Source organism: Gossypium hirsutum, chromosome A08 (assembly GCF_007990345.1).
Source record: "Gossypium hirsutum isolate 1008001.06 chromosome A08, Gossypium_hirsutum_v2.1, whole genome shotgun sequence".
Classification (NCBI taxonomy): Eukaryota; Viridiplantae; Streptophyta; class Magnoliopsida; order Malvales; family Malvaceae; genus Gossypium; species Gossypium hirsutum.
The window spans coordinates 46,737,080-46,743,991 of NC_053431.1; the positions used below are offsets into that span (position 1 = coordinate 46,737,080).

A 6,912-nucleotide genomic window follows, 5' to 3' on the forward strand; every position below is an offset into this window, starting at 1 on the left:
AGAGTCAGATATGCCTAAAACTGCTTTTAGAACAATGTACGACCATTATGAATTTTTAGTTATGCCATTCAGTTTGACAAATGCTCCTGCTGTGTTTAAGGATTTAATGAATCGCATATTTTGGCCATACTTGGACAAGTTTGTCGTGGTATTTATTGATGATATCTTAATTTATTCGAAAGATGAGATAGAGCATGCTGAGCACTTGAGGATAGTTTTGCAAACTTTGAGAGATACGTAGTTGTATGCCAAATTTAGTAAGAGTGAATTCTGGCTTCGAGAAGTTGGATTTTTGGGTCATATTGTTTCAGGTGACGGTATACAGGTTGATCCCAGTAAAATTTCAGCTATTGTTGATTGGAAACTGCTGAAGAATGTAACTGACGTTAGAAGTTTCTTGGGTCTAGCTGGTTATTATCGACGGTTTTTAAATGGATTTTCTATAATTGCTACTCCTATGACCAGACTACTCCAAAAGGATGTTAAATTTGAATGGATGGAAGAATGTCAACAAAGCTTTGAGAAATTGAAAAAGTTACTGACTGAGGCACTAGTGTTAGTACAACCCGAGTCAGGTAAAGAATTTGTGGTGTATAGTGATGCTTCTCTAAATGGCTTGGGATGTGTACTTATGCAAGAAGGAAAAGTGGTGGCTTATGCTTCGAGGCAGTTGAAACCTCACGAAAGGAATTATCCGTCTCATGATTTGGAACTGGCTGTTATAGTGTTTGCTTTGAAGATTTGGCGACATTATTTGCATGGTGAAAAGTGCCGAGTATATACCGACCACAAAAGTCTCAAGTACTTGATGTCACAAAAAGACTTGAATTTGAGATAGCGGGATGGTTAGAATTATTGAAAGATTACGAGCTTGTGATTGACTACCATCCAGGGAAAGTGAATGTGGTTGCCAATGCTTTGAGTAGAAAGTCGTTGTTTTCTTTGAGAGCTATGAATACTCAGTTGACGGTGTCTAACGATGGTTAGATTCTAGTAGAGTTAAGAACAAGACCGATTATGTTACAAGAGATTTGTAAAGCTTAGAAAAGTGACAAAGATTTGCAAGCCAATAGGAAGCAATGTGAGGCTGATACAGGATCAGATTTCAGAATCGGTTCTGATGGTTGCTTGATGTTTAAAGATCGGATTTGTGTACCGAAAAATGATGAGTTGATTCAAAAGATCTTGCATGAAGCAACATAGTGGTTGTTTGTCAATTCACCCGGGTAGTACAAAAATGTATAATGACTTGAAGAAAATGTATTGGTGGAACGGAATGAAAAGAGATATCTCCGAGTTCGTATTGAAATGCTTAATTTGTCAACAAGTGAAAGCTGAACACCAAGTGCCTTCGAGACTACTTCAGCGTATCATGGTTCTCGAGTGGAAGTGGGATTGAATTACTATGGATTTTGTATCAGGGTTGATGTTAACTCCGAGGAAGAAAGATGTCATCTGGGTAATAGTTGATAGATTGACTATATCGGCTCATTTTATTCCGGTATGTACTGATTATTCTCTTAATAAGTTGGCTGAATTGTATATCAGTGAGATTGTTAGACTTCATGGAGTACCTTTGTTGATCATTTCGGATAGAGATCCGAGATTTACATCGCGATTTTGGTAAAAGTTGCAAGAGGCATTAGGTACAAAGTTAAATTTTAGCACTGCCTTCCATCCACAAACTGATGGACAAGTAGAGAGAGTAATTCAGATTCTTGAAGACATGCTCAGATGTTGTGTATTGGAATTCCAAGGTAGTTGGGAAAGATACTTACCGTTGGTAGAATTTTCCTACAATAATAGTTATCAGATGAGTTTGAAGATGGCACCTTATAAAGCATTGTACGGTCGTAAGTGTCGAACGCCATTGTATTGGACTGAAATCGAAGAAAATCAGATTTACGGAGTTGATCTAATTAAAGAAACTGAAGAAAAAGTGAAAGTGATTCTAGATTGTTTGAAAGCTGCTTCAGATAGACAGATATCCTACGTGGATTTGAAATGAAAAGAAATCGAGTTTCAAGTCAGCAATAAGGTTTTTTTAAAAGTGTCTCCATGGAAGAAAGTTCTTAGATTTGGTCGGAAATTCAAGTTGAGTCCGCGTTTTATCGGACCGTATGAGATAATTGAAAGAGTTGGACCGGTAGCATATCGATTACCATTACCACCTGAATTAGAGAAGATTCATGATGTGTTCCACGTATCTATGTTACACCGGTATCGTTCAAATCCTTCACATGTAATTTCACCGACGAAAATTAAGCTACAACTGGATATGACATACAATGAAGAACTGATTAAGATTTTAGCTCGGGAGGTCAAACAACTAAGAAATAAAACTATCGCTCTCGTGAAAGTATTGTGGCAAAAGAACGGGGTAGAAGAGGCTACATAAGAGCCCGAGGAAACTATGAGGAATCAATACCCACACTTGTTTACCGGTAAAATTTCGGGGACGAAAATCCCTAAAAGGGGGAGAGTTGTAATATCCCGAATTAGGGCCTAATCGGAATAGTGATTTTGGGACCACAAATCTGAGATAGAAATAATTATTTTATTATCATTTTAAGGTCTATGGCATGATTTCATGATTGTGTGAAAATTTCGTTTAGAAATTTTATCTATAGAGGGTCCAATTTGATATTTAGCACTAAATTGCAAAAGTTGTAAAATGTGTGTTCTAGTTCACAAAGGTACTAAGTACTTGTGAGTAATGGGTTTTTAAAGTGGAGGTCCTTGGATAGTAATTAGACCATTATACTGGTTTGGACAAAAATACCTAAAGGAAGATAAAAGACCATAGTTTTTAATTAAGGGCATTTTGGTCATTTAGTTATTAAAGTGAATTAAAAACAAAATTAAAAGCCAATTTTTGTCCATCTTCAACCCCTTGGCCGAATTTCACATAAGTAATACATAGATAGCATTTTTCAAGCTTCCAAGCTCGATTGTAAGTCCGTTTTAGCCCCGTTTTTAATGTTCTTTACGTTTTTTGAGTCCTGGTAACTTGATTAAGCTTATTCTAGCAATAATTTAACCTAGGGTTTATATTTGGAAAAATACCAGTGAAATGTGTTTATTTTGATGTTTTATGGTAGAATATGAAGCTTGAAATTGTGTTAAACAACATTTGCTAAGCGATTTTACGTGAAAACGAGTAAAATAACATAATCGGTAAAAATACCTAATGTTCATAAGTACATGTTAGAGTTAGAATTTGATGTTGCCATAGAAGGGAAAAATGATCAGCATGTCATAAAACATAAGAAAATAGGATGAAGTTTAATTTTTGAGCGTGTAAATATGTAAAAGTTTAGGGGAAAAAATGTAATTTTGCCAAAGTTTGAGTCAATAACTATTTTAATAAATGAGTATTAAATAAGCTAAATTTGTTATTTTAGATTAAGAGAAACAAGATTCGAGTTGTGATCGAGGGAAAAATAAAGTTTAGGAGGAATAGGCTCGATTTCTAACATTTTGTACCGAGGTAAGTTCATGTGTAAATGTAGTAACATAATTGTCATTTTAAGTAATTTAATGTTATTTATATGAAATGATGTTATTATCATGAAATATTATGCTTTGTGGATTATTATTTAGTAATATGAAAATTATGTGAGCTACTTAATAAATATGAAATGCTACCAAGTATCGGTTCCGACATTCCGTGGAAGACGGTAAAGATGTGTGATTGAGGAAAATCCTGTTTGAACCTTGGGAATAGATTAGGATACATGTGACATGTCACTAGGATATTTGAGTTCCGAGCTAGTTGAGTAGAGTCCGAGTTCGTGAGATGTAACTAGGCATCCGAGCTCGTTGAGTTAAGTCTGAGTTCACTTAGCAAACGCCCGAGCTCATTGAGTTGAGTTCGAGTTCACTTACGGCCGGGTTACATGGTAGCTTGGCTACATAATTTCCGCAGGCTATTGTGTTTGTCTGGCTGCGGGTATGGCACTTATGTGCATGCAATCCATGTATCCAAATTATATTCCGATGTGTTCAACGGGTGAATCTTAAGTGAAGTGAATAAGGAGAATACTTAAGACAAAGGTGACATGTTGGTAAGTGTGGTGAATGAGAAAATTTGGACAGGTATACGCTTAAACCCTCGGGTTGAGAACTTGGTATGATTAAATTACGGTAAGATAGTAAATGCAAATGTAACATGAAAGTCTTGGTGATATTTATACAAATGATGTTTTATGTTGGATTGCATGATTATGTTACTTGCTATTTACATGTGAACTTACTAAGCATTTTTGCTTACTCCCTCTTTTCCATTCTTTGTAGTTTTGACAAGCCAGCTCGAAAATTGGGAACGGTCAGAGGCTCGCTCACACTATCCGTGGACCATTTTGGTATAGTGGCTTGTATATTTTGAGTATGGCATGTATAGCATTATAATTATTTTGTGTATATGATCTTATGATATGGCTATTGGGTGGTAAGGAAATGTTTGGTAATGATTAGCCATTTGAATGGCTAATCAAGATCATATTTGGTGTTATGTATACTTAATGTGCTATCTAATCCATGGAAATTCATAAAAAGGTGAAATTTGCTATAAAATAGTATCATACAACAGTAATGACGTGAGTTTGAAAAATCAGTAAAAATAGTAGAGATAGAATTAGATGATTAATAAAATATTAAATTGAATCTTATTGAGTCTATTTTCATATGGAAGAAACAAAATAGGTAAATAAGTTGTATTTTATGACAAATTTGAGTTTTGGTGGAATAGGGTCAGAGCAATTTTCTGAATCCCCTATTCTGGTTTTAGAAATTCACTAAAAATTGTAAAAAAATAATTATGAGTCATACTTTATATGTATAGATTACTTATTGAGTTTAATTTTAATAGAAATAGACAGCATAGTCATCTGAATTCTGTACAGAGAGAAAAGTGATTCGTAGTGAACAGAGGTTAGATCAGTCAAACACTAAAACAGGGGAAAACTTTAACTAATAAACTGTACTGGTTGGCCTGACCAAAAATTTTGGAAAAAAATTAGTAAATTGATATTTGAGTCTAGTTTCAGGGAAAATTTACGGATTTTAATTTTGAGTTTTGTAACTCGAGATATGATTTTTTTAGCGACTGTGACGTAGATAGGCAGTTTATTATGAAAGGTGAAATAAATTGTTTGAAATTGTTTAAGTGATAATTTAAGTCTGTTAACGCCTCGTGCTCGACTCCGGTGACGGTCTTAGTAAGGGGGTGTTACAGCATGACATTTATACTAGCCTTAAATCAACAAGCATTTTCAACATTCAAACTACCAATGAGACAAAGAATAGTAAAACTCCCTAGATCTTTAAGTTTGTTGGGTAGTTTGTTCTAGAGAATGGCCGAGCAAACTACATTTAGCTTCATAGTCGATGAGTCATCTAACTTCTTCTTATTTTTTAAAAACTTCTTTAAAAATTTTACATATTTTGGCATCTATTAAAGGGCTTCAACAACTTGTAAGCTAATGTGCAATTTTTTAAAAGTTGAAGAATTTATCATATTGTTCGTTTTTGTGGTCTCTCTTCAATGCTATTGGATATGGAATTTGAGGTTTTTATTGTCTAACCACCGGTTTTTTCTCTTTCTTACTTTTCTCAACCTCATCATTTTTCTCGATAGCTTCTAGTTTTGGTTTCTGTTCAGGTTCGACTAATTCTTCCACGCTTCGAACAGTGATTGCGTGAAGTTGCTCCATTGGGTTAGTTTCAATATTGCTAGGTAGGCTACCTCGTGGTCTTTCTGAAACTAATTTTGCAAGTTGTCCAATTTGATTTTCAATCCATTGAATCGAGTCTTGCTAATTTTTCAAAGCTATCTCAGTGTTTTGAAATCAAGTTTCTAACATTGAAATAAAATTTTCCAACATCTCTTCAAGGTTCGATTTCTTCTCTTGCTGAAAAGGTTCCTAAAAACCCGGAGGAGGTTGTGACCTTTGATTTCTTTGACCACCCCTAGAAAAATTTGGATGGTTCCTCCAACTTGCATTATAGTTATTGCTATAAAGGTTATTTTGAGGTCTAGAATTGTTACACATAAAGTTGACTTGCTCATTCTCCGTGCTAGAACCAAAGGGTAAACATTCTGAATTAATAATCCTCATTCCATTCGCATCGCATTGCATCACTGGATTCACCTGCGTAGAAAATTCAGACCATCAAATTTCTTATTCAATGCTTCCATCTGGCTTGACAACATAGCAACTACATCTAGATTAAAAACACCAGCTACTTTCATCAGTTTTGTTCTAATGACTTGCCACTAATAGCTATTCAGTGCCATCTCCTCAATAAACTCATAAGCTTCCTCAGGTGTTTTAGTATTCATTGTTCCACCAACTGCTACATGAATTAACTACTTAGTCGAGGGATTCAAACTGTTGTAGAAGGTTTAAACTTATAACCAAAAAGGTAACCCATGATAAGGGCACCTTATCAATAGATCTTTACATCTCTCCCATGCATCATATAATGTCTCCCAGTCAATTTAAGCAAAAGAAGATATGTCGTTCCTCAACTTAGCTGGTTTAGCAGGTGGGAAGTACTTTAATAGAAATTTTTCAGTCATTTGCACCCAAGTAGTGATAGAACCCTGTGGAAGTGAATTCAACCACTATTTTTCCTTACTCCTCAAAGAGAATGGGAATAATAGTAAGCATATGGCATCATCAGAAATGCCATTGATCTTGAATGTGTCACAAATCTCTAGAAAGTTAGCCAAGTGAGTATTCGGATCTTCATCTTGCAAACCATCAAACTAAACATACTGCTGTACCATCTGAATTATGTTCGGCTTCAGTTCAAAATTGTTTACAGCAATGGTTGGTCTCACAATAATCGATTCAACCCCAATCAGAGTGCGCTTAGCATAATCATACATAGTCCGAGGGGCAGGAC

The 6,912-nt window shown here is 35.1% G+C and overlaps 1 non-coding gene across 1 annotated transcript; it reads left to right on the forward strand.

The window, feature by feature from the left end:
* The first annotated feature begins 6,428 nt into the window (after window positions 1-6,428).
* LOC121205315 (small nucleolar RNA R71) lies at window positions 6,429-6,535 on the forward strand. The gene has a single exon (XR_005900399.1). It is a non-coding gene; the product is annotated as a small nucleolar RNA R71 (small nucleolar RNA).
* The last annotated feature ends 377 nt before the right edge of the window (window positions 6,536-6,912 follow it).